General features: G+C 39.0%; 1 long non-coding RNA gene across 1 annotated transcript in view; it reads left to right on the top strand.

Moving 5' to 3' along the window:
• The first annotated feature begins 266 nt into the window (after nucleotides 1–266).
• The window catches only part of LOC134535326 (uncharacterized), a 129,346-nt gene continuing 109,183 nt past the window's right edge, over nucleotides 267–20,429 (top strand). Inside the window, exon 1 of the long non-coding RNA XR_010075608.1 lies at nucleotides 267–306. This is a non-coding gene — a long non-coding RNA (uncharacterized LOC134535326). The remainder of the gene's footprint in view (nucleotides 307–20,429) is intronic.

Consider the following 20,429-nt stretch of genomic DNA (forward strand, 5'->3'; position numbering starts at 1 on the left):
TTAAATTAGAAATTAATCTATATGCACGAATATTAGTTGATTAATTTTATTTTTATTAATATCATCAACAATACTGCAGATCCACAGCCTTTATATCACTTAACGTAAGAGCTAAGAATGTGTAATAGTTTCCGATTTTATATTTTTGTAATAATATCTTTTTTTTCTGTTATAAAGTGTTAACCAAACGCTTGGCAACATCATTATGAAAATTATTTTTTGTAAAGGATTATTGTTGATTTTCCACTTTTATGTTTCAGATCACTTCTGGGGAAAGAACAGAAATTCATTGAATCGTCATATAAGGTTAGTGAATTCACGACATTGAATTAATTTTTTAATTTTTTAAGCTATTATTTATTTTTACAAATATAATTTAATTCAAGTCGACTCAAATATACGCGCCACAGGCTGAAAACTTGGTGACTAAATCAATCGGAAGTACGATTACCACCCCCAACCCCCTCTCTTATATATATATATATTAAATTTTTATATTACTAATACTAATTTAAAATATGCAAAAATATATACTATAGAACTAACGAAAAAAATGTGTATTCGTTATTTTTTTATGATTCCGAATCTAAATTTTGTGTTATTTCTTTTTGTTAAAACCTTTTTCAGCGAAGTGTGATATAGCTATACAGGGGTCTGAATTTTACCGACAAAATAAGGCTACTATTTTATCATGACAAAATAAGTTGAAAACATATGTATGACTTCAGGTCTAAAAAAGAAAGAGAAAAAAAATATATGTTCGCTCTTTAGACTGCAATATAAACAAACGTCAGCGGTTCCTTCCTTGTAACCGGCAGCCGTCTGCAAGAGAAGCCATTTCCTTATTTGGCCTGGGCCGTTCAGGACGTGTTTGCTTCCGCATTTGATGGCCCTGATTGGTGTCCTGATAGTGGACGTGTGCCTGAACGAAACTCCACCAATCACGAAGCACAGACGATGCTAAAGTGTTATCTATCAGCCAGTCAATCTATTAGCCAGTCTCGAAATCTTTTTGCGAAAAATACGTGGTCGTAGTATGAGGCAGTATAACGGATTTTCCGTAAATTTCACTGACGTAGAAGTCCAGTTACGAAGTAACGTAGTGTTATTTATTTTTAACTTAAAAAAATTATAAACTCATTGACATGTGTGAAATAAAGTATGTATCAGCCTTTAGTACGATAAATCTAGCTTATAGAGCTTCTTTTTTCTCATTTTCCAACACATCCAATGTTTTAAAATTAAGTAATGGATTTATTTGCTCTTTACAGTAAAGTAGTGAGTTGACGGACAAAATTTGGACGAGTTGCATTTGAACAGACTATGGTCGACTGTGACGTAAACGTCAGAAATTCCTTTTTTAATATTTCCGTCGGTCGTGGGAGACGAGACATCTGCTAGCGCCGCCTGGCCTCCGGTTAAACAACCCTTTTCCCCCCCTTCCCATGCAACCCCCTAACCCCTCCCTAAAATATCCTTCCGCTGATGCCCACGCCCCCGCAAGGCATTATTCACATGTTAATTTCTCCCGCGCATTATTCAGCCACCCCAAGGCACATAACCGCGAACCACCCATTTAAAATGACGGGTTTTTCGGGGGAGAAAAAAGGGTGAAGGGGGGAGGGGAGTACTTTGGGTGGCCCAAAGTGTGGTCGCTTCATTACGGCGTGTACTACACCCTCCTCGCATCCCCTCCCTTAAAAAAAGGCCCGTTTTTGAGTCAACTCGCTTTGCATTCGCCGTACCCCTCCCACTAACCACGACCTACCAACATTCTCTCTTTGTTTTTCCAACCCCCCCCCCCCCCCCAACACACTTTCACTTTCCACCCCAGACATAACGTTTGTCGCGTGACTTCACAAGCGAAAGCGATCAAATTCCTGGGGCGGGGTTGGGAATCACATCAAAAGCGTCCGGCCGAAAAAAAAATGGCCTGCCGTTGAAACAACAAAACGTGTCCCTGCAAGTTTTCCGTCGAGTTTGCTGATTGGGACCCACCATCCCTCAATTTTATTTTCTCTAAAGGTTTACGATCACTGCCAACAAACAACCCCCTTTTTTTGTAACGAGCTATACGCTACGGTAAGCTCTACTCTCTCTCTCTCTTTTTATTCATCCCACACGCGGAAACGCCACCCCATTTACTTTTTTTTTGTTTCTGAAAGAATGCAGAAGATGTATGGTAGTTTTCGTTCCCCGATTTCTCTTGCTGAAGATCACCATTCAACAGCTTGCAAATGTTTTATAAAATTTAATTTTTTTTTAATTTATATGTAAGAAAAGAATGTTAACATTTACGGCATACATGAATATACAATTTTCTGTGGTAATTTAAGCCAGCAGGTCCGTACAGAGTTTTCTGTCCTCACGAGACTAATGTTTGCACGGAAAACGTAACTGCAAAATATTTTGGTAGCTGTAGGATTCGTTAGCGGACTGTGGTAATTATTGAGCACGCGTACATAAACGACGATTTACCAAACGCTCTGAAAGTATTCGATTTAGAGATACCCCCAGAGATGTTTGACATCTAACCTCGGTATTGAGAAAATACACTTATAACACGAAACTCGGACACGAAGGTTAACGCAGAACCCTTTTCGCCGTACACGAAAAAAAAAAAGTACCGAAATTGTGTTTTCAACTAAATTTCTTGACGCGAATCGCACGTAGTTTCCACATCCGTCTCTAGAATTCGTTGCCGGAGGAGATGCGTCGAATATAGAATCTTTCGATTTGCAGAGCGAAAAATTTAAACTACATAATGAAACGGCTCCGATAAAATATTACGAACACCAGTACTGCACCTGATTTTCAACAATGAATCATATTTCCACTCAACAGTCGATACTATAAAGTCACCCTTTGGTAGGGGCAGGCATTTTTCGCGAATAAATCTGAACGCCTACTAGATTGAAATACGGTATACGCGCACCAGCGGTTTCTTCCTTGTGATTGGCGGCCGTCTGTGAGAGAAGTAGTTGCCTTAGGACGCATTTGGTTCCACAATGAATTGCTGTGATTGGTGTTTTAAAAATCGTCATGTACCTGAAAGAAACTCACCCAATCACGAAACACAGACGATGCTACAGTGTTTTAACTTTCAGCTAGTCTCGGAATATTTTTCGCGAAATATGCATGGCTCTACGGCCTTTGGCTGTGTGAACTTACGATTCGCGCCTTTGCGCCACAGATGGCAGCACCGTGTCTACGCTTTTCCCGTGCCGTTCGCGAAATTATTACTCCTACCAAATGCCGTACGCCGAGAGCTAAGAACGTTACACTTAAAAAAAAAGCGCATCGTGAATGTAATTTTTTTCTGAACAGGTTTAGATCTTTTCCGAATAGTTGAAACATCTCGGACCCCGCTTGACCTTTTCAGCTGCCGGGTGTCCAGTCGCCCTCATTATCGTGTTAACGGGCATTATCGCTTTCCATCACCCCCTCTCTTACCCCCCTCCATCCTCCTCCTCGGCACACCAATGTAATTTCAATCAGGAATTTATGAGGCGTGACGATGGCTGGTCCGCCAGCGTGACTTACTTGCTGCCTCACCAGCTGTTTTAGTCCAGCGTCAACGACGCGGAAACAATTTTTGACGTGACAACGTCTAATAAATCGATGAACACCGGCTGCATGCACGAAAAAGCGTCCCGTTATGCACATTGTCCCGTTACGACGTGTCCCGTTACGCTCATTGTACGCTTGCGCCGCATCTATCTCTCTTCCACTCGATTGGAACAACCATCGATTTGACCTTTTTCGTGGCACATTAAACTTGAAACACTCCCATTCGTTTCCTTCTTTTCCTATCGTCGTCCTATCCTTAACAGAATAACACAGATTGGAAGAAGTTAAATAGCAAACATGTATAAAAGTTTCAGTTAAAATAATCTCTTCGTTAAATAAATAAACATATTTGAATTAATGAGTGCAGATAAAAGTAAATTTATCAATTAAATTGTAGATTTCATTTCACTCCTTCTTTGTATGCATACTAAATAGTGTTAATTCAATAAAAATGATTCAATTTTATTCATAAAAGTATGCAATATTTCATCAATGTTTTGTTATGACGTCACGTTAAACTATCGTCTGTAAACCGACTTTACAGACAACCAATTTTTTTTTGGAAGCTTCAACGCCTGCTCGTTGTTATCAAACGTTAAGGGGCCCGCCTCGTCAGGGGTGTATAGTGAGGCGGGATAATAAGCCCGACGCTCGCTGGTGGTTCTAGCGCGGTATCGCCTCTAAGCGCAAGGCTCTGAACTGGCGCGCAGTTTTCTCGTCGTCACGTGATAACTGGGAAATTTGAGCGGTGACCGTGACTATATTTTACGGAGAAATGAAGATAAAGGGGTGATGCAAGTCCCTCAAGTGCTTTCAAGAATCTTCGATGGTTGTTTTTACGCCTATAAAGTACCTACTCTGAAAACACGCGTGTTTTAGTGATTTTAACTCCTCTAACAATACTATTTAAAAACTTCATCCAAAAATCGAAAGTACTTTTCGGTCCTCAGCGAACACTTAAATGCTTTTCGTAAGCAGATCCCGCTCGGATATCTTGAACAGTTTTTAAATCGCGTTGCTTTTCCTGAAGCTCTGCGCACCGTATGTGTGTCCGGGCAGGCGGGGATCTCAATGTCGTGGCCGAAGCCTGCTGGGGATATCACGCGGCGCCTTTTGTCTTCACCGACAACGAGGTCGTTAGGAAACTATAACACGCGACGACACGAGTGCTATGAAGTTTCCCTTTGGCGCATGTGAAATTTCGGTTAGCGCCATCCGCCTCAGATCGCAGCATCATCACCGCGGTTACGCTTTTCCGTTCCACGCGACTTTTCCGTTGCGTTCACGAATTCACTTCTACCAAATGACGTATTCCGAGAGCTAAGAAGTTAACCGTCAAAGATTTAATACACGAATATGTAAATCACGGCCATAAATGTTGAACATAATAAGTAGGGGCATGCAGATTTCGCGAAAAGATCTGAACACTTACTAGACTGCAACAAGGTATATCCACAGCAGCGGTTTCTCCCTTGTGATTGGCGGGCCGTCTGCGAGAGAATCCATTGTCATGCTTGGCCGGGCCATTCGGGAAGTTTTTGCTTCCGCACTGGATGGCTGTGATTGGTGCGCCGACTGTAGAAATGTACCTGGAATAAACCCAGCCAACCACGAGACACAGAAAATGTTACAGAGTTTTAACACACAGCTGGTCTGGAAATCTTATCGCGAAAATTACATGGCTCTAATAATAAGTTAAATGTTTTCTGAAAATATTATTGAATTAGTATTATCGTTCACATGCAAGCAAAATAAAAAAAGTCACAAACCTAAGGCGTTTGCTACGCCTCCATTAGTTTCACTTTTATAATTAATTTGTAGTTTGAACGTCTTTATTATTAACGTCTTTTAAAATAATTTGGTTTAGATTATATTATATGATATTATAGTTAGTTTGGCACTTGTCTCCAACTCGCCTTGAAGTATGGTAATAAACAAAAGAACATTACGGACATTAGCGGATCTGCGTTTGTGTTTCCACGAGCCAACACCGCGGCGCGCGCGGAGCGGTGTGACGTCATGGGGAGGCGTGAACGAGCCGACGACTGCGGCTGGCTAGCGGGCGGACGGGGCTAGCGGCTGGTGGAGTACACTTCGGCTTGCGGGAGCAAGTGTGTTGGACTGCGGCAAAATGGAAGCCTGTATTCCTTTCACCAATGCTTCGAGCAGTGCCCAGCCCGGGGCTGTCATCCACCACGCTGCATGGACTGAAAGTAAGCCTCGACGCACTTGATATTAACAACCAGACATCGGGTTGAGTTTTCAATGGAACGAAAAGCAGAGCGACTATAGTGATCACAAACTCAGACCTTAATAGCATCAGAAATATTTAACGCCCTGAACTAAACTCTATTTCTTTTTTATGTTGGGTCGCGCGAGAAAACTACATTTACTGCAAGTGAGACTTGGACGTTATTTTTATGCTGTGGTGCGGGATGTTAGGCACGGATTATAGCGTCACAACTAGAGACCGATCTGACGAAAAGAATTGGGGATGTGTCAAAAAACATTTATAGACAACTACGTTATCCATGATTACTTTTAACGGAGTTGTTAGGGAAAATCTAAGCTTTCTTAAATGTTTGTAAAATTAAGCGTAATTGGTAGTTGTTAATGATTGGTTATATTAGATGTATTTTTTTTTAATGCTAGATCGCGATCTGCAAATTTGTGTCAGTTGTCCTGTCGTTAATGTACCAAGTCAATACCAAGCCGTTAAATTAAATAGCAAACAGGCAGTGATGCACTTAATTATTTTCCATGCCGTCTTTTCCTGTTTAGGGGCTGTACTTTTCACTGCATTTACCCTTTTTACCCATTTGCGATTTCTGACTTCAAACCCGAGCGCCTCAAGTAAGGCCTCAAACCTATGTAATATCATTAGGTATAGGTAATCTACGACGGAATAAAACTCAGCTTGTACATGTTCTTGTAATTTACACTTAACACACGCGTTTTTTTAAGCTTCATATTATTTTTACTTAATTTATTCGTTTGAATATTTAAATATTTTTTGCAAGTTTACTGTTGTACGGGGGGTTACAACTAACTTATATAAGTAAAAAAAAATGTATCTGTAGTGTGATTATTATTCTTCCAAGAGGATTTTAATAATCTTTAACGCACAGAAGCACACATATTCGCCGTGCTAAATACTCTCAGGGGTACACTTGTGATATTTTACCCTTACGAAATAAAATTAAAATGTCAAGACGTTTAATTTACATACATCTGTGTTAGTCTGGGAACAGTTCTCCATTTGTTATAGAACTTATAACAAGGAATTTAAATAAAAGAAAAAACAAATCGAAAATAATTCTGAAACTTGACAAAGAACTGCAGTAAATTAAGATTTCTGTGGCGATGCAATAAAGGAATAAACTGCTGTAGGTACGTAAAAATGAAGCATAAATCGTAATGAATCGGGAATTGAAACGTTTTCTGTCTTTATTCGAAATATAGAAGTTTTTAAACTTTTCACGGGAAAAAGAAAACGTTCGTTAAACATTAAATCTTTAAAATTACCTTCTTTTTACCCTCAAAGTTTCGTGTTTCAACGGAACAGAAAGTAGCAAGTTCGGTTTGTTTATTTTATCTTGCACGCGAATAAGTTATATTGTGCAGACTGCGACGGTTCTTCGCGCTTGGTTTTATTCCTTAAATTATATTTCTACCTCGGAACTTCGGAATAGTTGCATTTTTATAAGAAACGTTCCCCCTGCTAAAATAATAAAGGCCTACTTTGAAAAATGTTACGGTGACCTTGCAAGGTAAAAATCCAACAACTTTTGAGATTCAAAATAATGAATTCTTAGAAGCGTGATATATTTATATCCGCATGCAGTGTTTTCATCAGAAGATTCCCGTTGTTTGTAAACATTTTATTTTTTTATGTTTTACCCCGTGAGGATTATTATTTAAAGAGGAACTTTCTTTGCCAATGACGAATGGTTATTTTCAGAAAAATATTGGTGTGTATATATATATATATATATATATATATATATATAAAATTTTGTTTTGGCAGGACGCCCCTTAATAATATTGAGACCTAAGTATAGCCTGTTGATGTATTTTCTTCTGTATCGGTATCCTGGTTGTCTTGTACACTTAAACGAACTGAGCTTACTCGCTCCCATTGTTTTCTTGAGAGGAAAGCTGTAAAGGGTATGTGATGTGTTCAGTCAGACACATCATGTAACCCACCATTAAAACATTATTTCGTGTTATTGTGCCAATTTCTGGAAAATTTATAAATGATCATGTAATTTAACAAATATGTATTACATTTTTTTTTTGGAACACAGTGTTACAAAACAAATGTTTACTGGACTGGCCACCGATTGTTTTTCTCAATTATTATCCAGTGGCACCCAAAACAACAGCAAACAGCAATTTCCAAGTTCCGGCCCCCAGCATGGTGGTCTATCTCCTGCCCCGACCAACATTTCTTCCTGGACCATCTTTCTTTTTTCCTGTGCTCAGCCTGCTTGCTTAAGGCATGCCATATTGCTCCCCGCATGAATGAGCACAGTGTCTACCCTGTGTTACCCAGGCCCAACTCAACTATTTATAGTCAAGAGTTAAGATAGGGAACTTAGTAATGGCATGGCTGGCCAATACCCTCTTAGCACATGATGCATGCTACCCCTCCTTCATGGCTCCAACCATGCATGATTATTAGAGACCGGAAAATCTCGCAAATTCATTTCGCGATAGTCTGAAATTCATACACATATGTAAATTTAAGCTGCTTTTGATATTGGCTCACTGTTCGTCTGGGCGACTCGGGGCCAATGAGAAACCCTCAACCAAAGAAGTAACGAATCACGGGCAAACCAGTTGAGACGACTCACAAGTCAGCAGCCAACGAACTGGCGTTATTTGCCCGAGTATACAGAGGACTGTGTAGACTATCCTGGAAGATCATCGGAACCGCGAAATTTTCAGGTCCCTAGTGATTATGCATATAGGCTTCGGTCTGAGATGCACTTAAGCCGGTGTTCCAAGCACAAAAATAAGGGTTTAGGTGTTGAACATGCTTTACCTGTACCCTAAACGTATTCCTAGTGCACAATAGGACACGACCAGTCCCTTATTTTGAGAGAACGGAGTTTTGTGTCCTATCCGTGACCTATCTGTTGGCCAAACTCCGCGCATGCGTTGATTTCGGATATTTTTGTCTATATGGCGGACCCGCGTCTGGCGCCATTAACTCTTATATAGTCACTTCCGTGATCATCAGGGGACGCACCAAGCGCGTTGGTATGCCAAATGAAACTTTATGGCATTGGAACTATCCACGAATACATTTTGTACACTTTAATGGTCGTAGCAAGAAATAATCGCAACTTAAAATGTACTTGAACAAATTAGAAAGAGGGTATGCTATTTTTGAGCGATAGTGCAGCTATCTCTAGTATTTTTTTTTTCGTAAAAAAACTGTATCAGTGTTTTTGCGAAACGTCCGCTAGAATGCGTTGGAATCAGTTTCTATCCTCGCGCAGGGCACCGCTTAGACAAACGGTTTGCCGATTTGTTCCCTTTCTGGTTTCGGACACGTTCTGGAATTTTCGGCCCTGCGGGTCAGGTTACGCGGTGTATTCCCAAACAGGGCGGTGCTTGTTCGCCACGCTACCACGAACGTCTTGAAATGCCGCCCTTAGGGGTTTTATTTATTTAGGTTTTGGTAAAAAAATCTATTGAGGACTTTCTTCGCCCTCGGGGCAGCTAAGATACCGTGGCGGTGAGCACACAACGAAACCCTCTCTCATTGGCATCACAATGCACGCGACTTCTTGTGTGCGACTGCTGGCCGATCTCACAGGCGCCGACACCCTTCACAGGCAGCCCACAATGGGCGGGACAATCTTTCCATTAGGTTAGGGCGTTCTCTGAAGATCCGGGGGTGGTCTCGTAGGCCCTATGGTAGAGGAAGAGGGGGGATGGGTGATTATCACCAGCCTTCATTCGCTCGGATAATGCTACTGTGTCCGGAGAAGTGAAGAAAAAACTGGTGGGGGCGGGGGGAGTAACACTGTGTGGGAACGTGCGGGAACATTGTTCGGCACCCGGCGGTCTAACTCGAGTTAGTGTACATACAGTTAGTGTACACGGAGAGCTGGTGCCGGACTTGTGATTTCAAGTCGATTATGTTTGAGCTATATATAAAAAAATAATAATATGAGCTAGTCCTTCAGTAATCGCCAGTGATGTGTAACATCTAATCTCGGTAACGAGAGAATTCATGTGTTCTCGTGTTGCGAATACACTTTGTGATGCGAAACTCGCGACACGAAATGTAACGTGGGATTCTTTAAAATTTAAATTAATGTCAAGCATGATATAAAATACGAAAACTGTGTTTTCAACTAAATTTCTTGACGCTAATCACACGTAAGTTTCTGCAGCCGCAGCTAGAATTCGTTGCCGGAGCAGCTACATCGACTCTCGAATCATTCGAATTGCAGAGCGAAATTTTAAACTATATAATGATACGGCTCCGATAATACCGAGACATAAATTAGAAAAAAAATATTAATCTTGCGACAAGGAAATTAATTAAAATACTTCCTATCTTGTTAAAATTCATAAATTATTTGATACTATAAGGTTTCCCTTTGACTTTGTGAACTTTGGTTCGCGCCATCACAGGAACGAATTCTAGCGGCGTGTGCGGAAACTTACGTGTGATTTCGCGTCAAGAAATGTAGTTCACATATATAAAGCAACTCTCACTATCTCTCTATATATTTACCTGTATAAATCTCACTATATTTTTATATAGTATATAAAAATATTTCTATATATCTTTCTCTATATCTTTCCATTATCACTCTGTCGCTTTCTATATATATATATATATATATATATATATATATATATATATATATATATATATATATATACATACATACATCTCAATCTGTATCTATATATCTGTGTCTACATTTCAAAATATCTATATATCCCTCGCTCTATCTCTCTCTATATATATACGTATATATTCCCCTCGCGCTACCCCTATATATATATGTTTATATTCCTCTCCCTCTTTATATACTTCTATATATATATCTGTGTCAATGTCTTCCTTTTTATATATTTATCTTCACACAACATAAAACAAACACACAAACATGCATTTATTTATATGCATACCTATATTTACCTATCTTTATTTTTATCTATCATGTTACCTGGCTCAGGTGTGTCATAGGTATGTAAAACCACGCGCCCATTCGAGTGTAACGTTGTTTCAAAATTTCCAAGCAATCGGTGAAAAACATTTTTTATATATTCGCGTTGCGGCCGAGAGTTCTGCGTTGAGACAGCCGTGGCAAAGCACGGGTGCATCAGCTAGTCGGTAACTTACCCACTTAAGACGTGTCTTGAGTCAGCAGCCAATGAGCGAAGGACACGAGCTTGATTAAGCAGAGGATGGTGATATATTAGCTAGCGTGCCATCCTGCACAGTTAACCTTTAAAGCAAATATTATAATGACCCGCAACATTATAACACTCTATAAATTTTTTTTTTGTAAAATGTACTAGGAATTTGTTTTGTACTTTCACGAGTCCCCGTAAAAGTACAACAGTGTGTTTTGTAGTATCACTTTTAAGATAAAATACCAGATCAATGATTGTAATGCCACAAAAAAAAATCTCTTTCATAAACGCGTAGTTATCGGCAATTGCAACATGTCCCAGCTGTGGGATCTCGTTAATTTATAAGAACCTGATTTTCGTACGAAACTAGTTGTTCGGTTCCCAAGAGACTCGTAGCATGCTTTGAAACCATATATGTTGCGTATTTTTATCATTTCTTATTAACTTGTCGTTAAGCTCTCCGTAGCGCAGTCGTCAAAACACTAGGTTTCGGTGCGGGGGCTCCGGGTTTGAATCTCGTGGAAGATTCGGGTGTAATATGCGTTGTCTTAATCGTCTCATTGGCTCACTTGCTAGTGTGCCATTCATTTTTATTAACTAAAAAAATTTACTTTGGTCTCTCACCGCATCTCAACCTTACCTAACCACGTGAAACAGCTTCCCTCGATTCGAATCCAAACCACAGAAATTATTTTTTTATATAAATATTTTTAAAACATTTTTATTAAATACAACAAAATAGCGGTTGACATCATACGATGCAATTACAATATGGCCACCAGAATAACATCGAAATATGAGATTATCATTTGTAGTTTCTTGTATTTTAGCAACTGAGTTTCCAAAGGATTTCCCTTGTAAAAGACCAAAAAATTGTCTTGTAGTGCATGCGCTTTTTTTTTGGAAAGGGATTTAATTTTTTCCCTCCCTGGCGGGCCTGGTTTGAGGAACAATTCCGCTCTTAGTTTCGCACGCACAGTTGGCAGCGGATTGGTTCGGGGCGGGTTATATTTATTTAAAAATTTTTTTTTTCTCGCACGGACTGTTTCTTTACTTGTCCTCTTTTCCTCTTTTCACCTCGATCTGGTAAGACAACGGAACGCGAACCGGGGGGGGGGGGGGGGGAAATAAAAAAATCTCGCGCGCACCACCTCTCGATGTTTAATGGACCGGAGGAGTTTTTACGAGCTGTGAAATAGGCGCTAAAGGCGGGCGGATGGCGGAGTTGTAAAGGAAGCGGCGGCGCGGCATGGGCGAGTGGATTCTAGTGCCGGTGCTCTCCGGGCTTCGTAAAGTGCGGCGAATGGCCTTCGAGCCGCCGAACATGCAGCACAGGGAAGTTTCCCCACAGGGAGACATTGACAGCCTGGGATTCCCCTGGGGAGGCTGGTGGGTTGATCACGTCAACATTCTCAAAAATTATTACCTACTATTTTAATGGTGATTAAAAAAATTGTTTTTTTAATTTTTTTGTCTACCATTTAAAGTTCAGTTATTTCAGCAGCTGTTATTTTTTTTTCAAAATACCAAAAACAAAAAGAATTATAATAAAAAATACACGCTAAAATTATATAGTATAAGTATTCTATGAAAACTAAAGTAAATGCGAAAGAAAAAGAAATTAAAATCTATCTACTTTTAAAAATATCAGTGATTTTCAGTCTTATAAGCCTTTAGAAAAAATCTAGCTGATTCACCCGTGCTTTGCCGCGGCAGTCCACACGCATAACACTCTCGCACAACTTACGACAGAACTTTTTAAAAAAAGAAAAAAGAATGCTTGCTGTTGCCCTGGAGATTCAGAAGGTATTAACAAGACAGAAACCCGTTGCCATGGATACAAATAAAGCTTCAACATTACAATAACGTCATTTATATAATACATATATATTATATCCGATAAACTCGCTCGCCACCTATTGGACGTTGATGGCACTGTGTCAGAAACTTTCGCAAAAATTGCCAACAGCTGTGTCAAGTTTCATCTCAATTGGATGAACGACGCGCGATCACATAGAAGGAAAAAAAAAATAATTTTTATATTTAAGAAGATTATGACTGAAAGCGTTTGGACTACACAACAAACAGCATCGCTAAGTTTTTACATTAAACGAATCCAATATTTTTCATGTCTTCATGCGGGGAAAATGTAACACATTATTTATCGCCATTCATTCATTTACGAGTTAGGGTAATTTCCTTATAATGTCCAAAACCATGATCCTCGTGACACGTGTAATATATAGAAGAATTTAAAATCCACACTCCTCAGCTATTTTCGTGACAGTTTTTTTTTTTGCTTTTAACCGAAGTTGTAAGTACTGACGTGAAGTATCGTATTATAAATCTCAACAATAAATAGTTAATTTTAAATGAAACCGTTCATTTGTAACGAGAAATCATCTTGAGTACGGTCTTACCGCCGGAAACTCATTTTTTTACTGCATTTTAATTTTTTTTTTTGTAAATTGAACTGAAATATTCATATAAAATTTCAGTAATCAGTAAATTTGTTCATTTACGTGAAGCAACTGTATCAACAGTGATCGCAGTAAAACTGGGTTCAAATTCTTACACCGGCATTATTGCTTTGTGTTTTCCCAGTACCTCCAACAGTTAAAGATATTGTGCCATTGTTTAAAAGAATTGTGCTCGAATGAAACATAAGTTAAAACATTAAAAATTTATGCTCCAATTTTTGTAAGAAATACTCATATATGCAAAAAATGGTTTGCCATGTGTTGTACAAATTTTGCAGTATCTCTATTGTAGTATTACGAACTATTACTTGGCAACTAGTTTCTAAAGTAATCTTTCGTAAAAGTGCAGTATTTTTTTTTTTTTTGCGCAGTTTGCTACCTCGTAACTTTTCTTGCCTGCGTGGGTAGACACAGTGCAGTTAACATCCTGTTCGCAAATCTCATGATTAGGGACCTGAAAAATTCGCGGTTTCGATGACATTCAGGATAGTCTACACAGTCCTTGTATACTCGGGCAAATAACGCCAGTTCCTTGGCTGCTGACTTGTGAGTTGTCTCAACTGGTTTGCCCGTGATTCGTTACTTCTTTGGTGGAGGGTTTCTCATTGGCCCAGAGTCGCCCAGACGAACAGTGAGCCAATAACAAAAGCAGCTTAAATGTATATGTGTATGAATTTCAAACTATCGCGAAATGAATCTGCGAATTTTTCTGGTCTCTACTCATGATGCACGCACTTCTGGTTTCGTACTTGCCATGACTATATGTCGCACTGGCTGGTGACGACATATCTTTTTTTTTGAAACTACACGCGGTACAGCGAAGCTCCATTTTCCCGGGAAGCATTAGCCAGCGAGGCTTATGTCCGCCTCCATGGTTGCCAATTTAGCGGAACATCGTCACGTCCAAATCGATAGGAATTTCTATCAGTGTGGTGTTTGTTTACGACGAAGCAAGTACTTTTATGGCTCCATAACTAATCATAATTGTACACTGGTGTCTTATATGATTTTTTTTTACTTTGCAATAATATATATTATGTTCATTCCTCGCAGACTTATTCCGTGTTATGCTTTAACCACGTGTTGGAATATAAAGGGGTGTTTTCGTTTTTTAACAGAAGGGAATGGATGCAGATTCAATAGTACAAAATTTCCGTGTCGAGTTTTGTGTTAATATGTTAAGTTCGGTAAATAAAAAAAGGATTTATTCGTTTCCCCAACTATCATGCCTGCGTAAAGTCTGGAAACGTTAACAGAATAAATTAGTGAGGTACGATAAGTGGTTGTAAGACAGTTTGGTTGGATACCACATTAAACAGGATGTTTACAAAACCTTGGTTAACAAATTTATAGATTTTTGACGTGACAACGTCTAATAAATCGATGAACGCCGGATGCACGCACAAAAAATTGTCCCGTTACGCTATGTCCCGTTACGCTCATTGTACGCTAGCGCCGCATCTATCTCTCTTCCACTCGATTGGAACAACCATCGATTTCACTTTTTCGAGGCACATTAAACTTGAAACACTCCCATTCGTTTCCTACTTTTCCTATCATCGTCCTATCCTTAACAGAATAACACAGATTGGAAGAAGTTAAATAGCAAATATGTATAAAAGTTATAGTTAAAATAATCTCTTCGTTAAAGTAATAAAACATATTTGAATTAATGATTAAAAATAAAAGTAAATTTATCAATTAAATTGTAGATTTCATTTCACTCCTTTTTTGTGTCCATACAAAATAGTGATAATTCAATAAAAATGATTCAATTTTATTCATAAAAGTATGCAATAATTTCATCAATAATTTGTTATGACGTTGTCACGTTAAACTAAGGTCCGTAAACCGACTTTAGAGACAACCAATTTTTTTTTTTCAGTGTACGATGTTAATTCGTGCCACAAGTTATTCCATATTGTTTCCGGAGGGTTACGTTCGTGAAGGAATTTATGTGATGGTGACGCATTGTTTATGGTTTCGTGACCCCGGCGGACAGTTGAGATTTCGTCCGTGTCGTTGCAGTATTTTTACGTTGAATGACCGGTGGACTGACCGAAGAGGCGCTGTTGTTCCAAAGATTTTATCGGCGGAGAATGGCCGCTGTAACAGCACATCTGCTGCTAACGTCGATGGAAGCGGGGCCCGTATATATCTCTTCCCCCCCCCCCTTTTTTTTTCTCCTGTGACTCCTAGCAACATCGTCAAAGAGTATTCCCTCCACGACGTATCGCCAGCATCGGAACGACCGGGTGCGCCGTGGCTTTACGCGAAACGTCGCGATAAAGTTTTACGGTCACTTCCTCATATCCGTCCCAGGCGGGCGAGAGAGATAAAAAAAAAATTGTAACTGGCGTTTCCGACGTTGCCACGCGCTGTGCACACTTTTACGTCCATCGATATATATCTCGTAAACCACCACGTCCGTCGATACATCTCGTAACCAATACGCTGTTTCTCGCAGCCGCGGGATGTTTGGGCGTACCATTGTCAAGGTACACGTACCTTTTGTTACGCCTTGCTTACCGTTACCGTAATTATTTAGTTGTGGTACTCACGTGTACCATTATCTACATAACGTCACTACGCATTTGTGTACATAATCTCTTCATTCAGCAAAAAATATATATATATCCTCTTACTGGCCATAGATAACCCAGCCAACCAGAAGAAAAAAGGGCCACTGATTGGCCACCAGCTCCAACCAATCACAGAAGTTCATCCCCGATTGGCCAAACCACCCAGCACTATACCGTTAAAAACACCCGCATTAGCCTTATTCATTGTCCAAAAACCGCACTAATTTCCTTGAAACATCTTACGCGCGGCTTAATGTGATTCTTGGCGTCTAGGAGACGCCTTAGCTGAAGTAATCTGAAATTTTGAAAAAAAATAAATAAATTTAAATCCATTATAAGTAGAGACCGGAAAAATTCGCGAATTCATTTCGCGATAGGCTAAAATACAAATAGTTATACCTCAGTGCTGCCTCTGCTATTGGCTCACAACTCACCTAGATGACTCTGGGCCAATGAGAAACGCCCGACCAAAGCTTTATCGAATCACAGGCTGCTACGTTGGGACGCCTCACAAGACAGCAGCCAATGAGTGGGTGGCATTTGACCGAATGTACATATAACTAGGGAGTTCATCCTACAGGTCATTGAACCCGCGAATTTTTCCGGTCCCTAATTATAAGTATTGATTGACTTAATTATATTTATATTTGAACCAGAAGAAAAGAAGACTGTGACTGACTCGCAGCTGCAGTCAGTCAGGAAACACATCTCAGGTCAACGTTCTTATAGGAAAAAGACTACCAAGACTTGTCAGTAGGAGACTTCGAAACGTTGGTGAACCGCTTCACTTTTGATGCTGCCTGCGAAGAAGCCAAGAAACCGCAGACAGTGGCCCGTTTACCCAGCTATCCTTGATCGTTACATAAACATTGGGGCTGTAACTCGAGTAATTTTCGTCAGCAAACACCGTGTCGTGAACGCAGTTTTAACGACGCGGGAATCTTAAATATCTTACGATTTGCGAACTATGCGTTTTTTTTTTTGTTGCCCATAACGTAGGCCATAACCGTAACAGCGCCACTCACTCGCGGCACGCTGCCTGTTCAGAGTTTTGGGGAGCTCATTCTTAGCTCGTCGTTACGATAAAAAAATAATATTCTCGGCATTTATTACCTCTCATTACCCGATATTTTCATTTTTTTTGTCAGAATTTTCGATGTCGGAATTTCTCATGAAGTTTCCGCCTGTCTTTTAAGTTCCGTCTTCTGTGGGAGGAGTTCTGCCTGCGAATCCCGGGATAAAGCATGGACGTGGTAGGCTCTTTTCTAAACTGTAAAATTGTAATAAGTAGAGACCTGCAAACTTCGCGGATTCATTCGGTGATAGGCTAGAATTCAAACACATGTACCTCTTAGATAATATTGCTATTGGCTTACTGTTCATCTGGAAGAATCTCAACAAGTTATAAACCCTCAACCAAAGAAGGATCAAATCACGGAAAAACCAGCTGAGACGACTTAAAAGTCGGCAGCCAATGAACTTGCGTTATTTGCCCGAGTGTACAGGGGTATGTGCAGTCTATCCTGAAGGCCATCGAAACCGCGAATTTGGCTGGTTTCTAGTAATAAGGTTGGCGCCTGGCTAAGTGCACGAGCTCCTAAAGCGCCTGGGGTCGCTAAGGGCTAGTTTTCTGAATGATTTTTAATATCCTTACTTTTTGTGAGGTTAGAAAAAAATAAATCACTATATTGATTTTTAATGAAAACTATTGATCTAATTTAGGGACCGGTCAGGTACCCGTATTAATTTCGAGATAGGCTGAAATTCGAATACATATATACGTCAATGCTGCTTTCTATATTGGCTCACAGTTTGTGTGGAATACTTTGGGCCAATGAGGAACGCTCATCCCAAGAAGTGTTTAAATTTACAAGCTACCCGGTTGAGACGTCACAAACTGCACATTTTTCCAGCCCTTATCTATATGTTATAGTACTAACGAAAATAAAGAATGAACTATTATCTTTGAAAGATTTGTGCAATGGGAGTGGATGACTTGATGTAAGCTTTTGGACATACGCCATTGCTAAAGCACATGTATGTCTGTAGAAGAAAATTACAAAAAACACAAGACAAAAACACAAATTAAGCAAAAAATTGCTCTTGTCAACAGGATATAAACACCACATAATATTCCATAACAGGAATATAGTCAACAAACAAAGAAAAACAAAGAAAATGGACTAATAGAACGAAAAAAAACACAAATTCTGACAGTACATGTTATGGAATATTATGTGGTGTTTATATCCTGTTGACAACAGCAATTTTTTGCTTAATTTGTGTTTTTGTCTTTAGTGTTTTTTGTAGTTTTCTTCTACAGACATACATGTTCTTTAGCAATGGCGTATGTCCAAAAGCTTACATCAAGTCAAAGAATGCACTGTTATTTTTTTTTGTAAATGGAACCGATATATTCATGTAAAATTACATATATTTGTAAATGTGTACATTCACATGAAAACAACTGTACCGCTACAAAATAGTGTTCGCAGTAACACTGGGTTCGTATTCTTACCCGCTCATTTTATGGTTTGTGTTGTCAGTACCTCCAATAGTTATTTGTAAAAGCGTTCCCTTAATAGCTTTCCAGTAATAATGGCGCACACGAATAAGCACAATAAAAATTCGATTTATTGAATATAATATGATATTTTATATTGTTTGAAATAAATTATGCTTGAATGAAACATCAGTTAAAATATACTTTTTTTTTTGCGGATTTTCGTAAGAAATACTAAGTATCATCTGGAAAAAACGTATTTCATAAATGCAAATAATAATAGCCATGTGTTGTGAAAATATACGATATCTTTCTTGTAGTATTGCAAAATATTTCTTGGCAACTGGTTTCCAAGTAAAAGCAGAGATTTTTCTTTTTCTTTTCTGTGCAGCAGGGATAACTTCAGAGCTGGAAGTCTCATCCTAGTGGGACGAACTGCTACTAACTGAAAACCCTTTTCGATTTCCCCTTTCTTTCTATAACATATTTGTAATCCTTTAATCATTATTCGTCAAAAATCGTGTGTTGTTTATAGTCGATGCAAAAATATTTTATGTGAGTAATCAAGGGCCTATTTTACAAAGGCCTTGCCAGTATTTCATTACCAGGTGAATTTTTTTTTTTTCGATGTTGCTGCCAAAATTTAATAGTAGCACGTAAATGTTGTTTTTTAAGTCAATTGTTCTTTACTTTACTACATATATATTGTGACTGGAAGTATTCGCGGGTTCATTGACCTTCAGGATAGACCCCACGATCCTCTGCACACTCGGGCAAACGTCGACCTTTCATTGGCTGCTGACTCGTGAGGCGTCTGTACTGGGTCACTTGTGATTCGATACTTCTTTAACACAGAGTCTCTTATTGGTCCAGAGTCTTCTAGATTAACAGTGGACCAATAGCAGACGCAACACAAATTAGATTCTTTATTGAATTTTTGCATAACACTAAATGATTCCAAGAAATTTTCCTGTCTCTAGAAAGTGTTATTTTTTCGTTAAATCTAAGACGGACGACAAAAATTATATAAAAAAAAAAAATTTTATAATTTGGCAATAAAGCAGAAAGTGCATCTATTTCTCGGAAGTTTGGCTGATTGGGGGATATGTATGTCGATATTCTCCATCCAAATTATTTTATTTTACAATATGTAATAATTTATCAGTTCCTGTACACCAGAAGTCTTGATAATAAGTTACTTTTCCTACTGATGAACAGGAACTTCGTTTGAAGAAACGGTGTTGGTAAGCAATGTGTCTTATTTAATGAACTTTTGGAGGTTTACATTCTAAGTACGTATATCGATACAACACCATTCATATGCCAAAACATCTGAAACACTTTTCTTCTTTTTCCACGAGTTAATACTCGCAATATTATACCTACGTTGACATAAAAAAAAATTTTAAAGGGTGGAAAATACCTTTCACATAATTTGGAAATAATGCCTTTGAGTATTTCTGTTTGGCATAGTAGCGACTGAATAAAGATTAAAACAAGCTAAACACTCAGTATCATATCATTCTATGTGTGTTTAGGCATATGAATCCCAATTTGTTAACTGAAGCCCGTGTTATCTCTTGGTGTAAATTCATATTTGTTTTGTGTTTAGTGGTTAGTAACATCAGTGCAGTGTCTGAGATACAGGCAAAATTAACGGCATGGTGTGTTAAAAGATGCTCGGTATTCAGACGCGTGCTACGTAAGAAGTCAAAAGGATGTGTACGCACATATCTGTGGGTGCCATGTATTTTTAGCTGAAAAAAATCTATTGCTTCATAATTAGAGACCCGGAAATTTCGCGGATTCTTCTGGCCTCAGAATAGAATTCAAAGTTATAAGTGTGCTCAACACATGTTTACTTTCCCATTGGTTGATTTCTTAGCGAGAACTTTTTAATCCTTG

The sequence above is a fragment of the Bacillus rossius genome, chromosome 8 (assembly GCF_032445375.1).
Source record: "Bacillus rossius redtenbacheri isolate Brsri chromosome 8, Brsri_v3, whole genome shotgun sequence".
NCBI classification, from domain to species: domain Eukaryota; kingdom Metazoa; phylum Arthropoda; class Insecta; order Phasmatodea; family Bacillidae; genus Bacillus; species Bacillus rossius.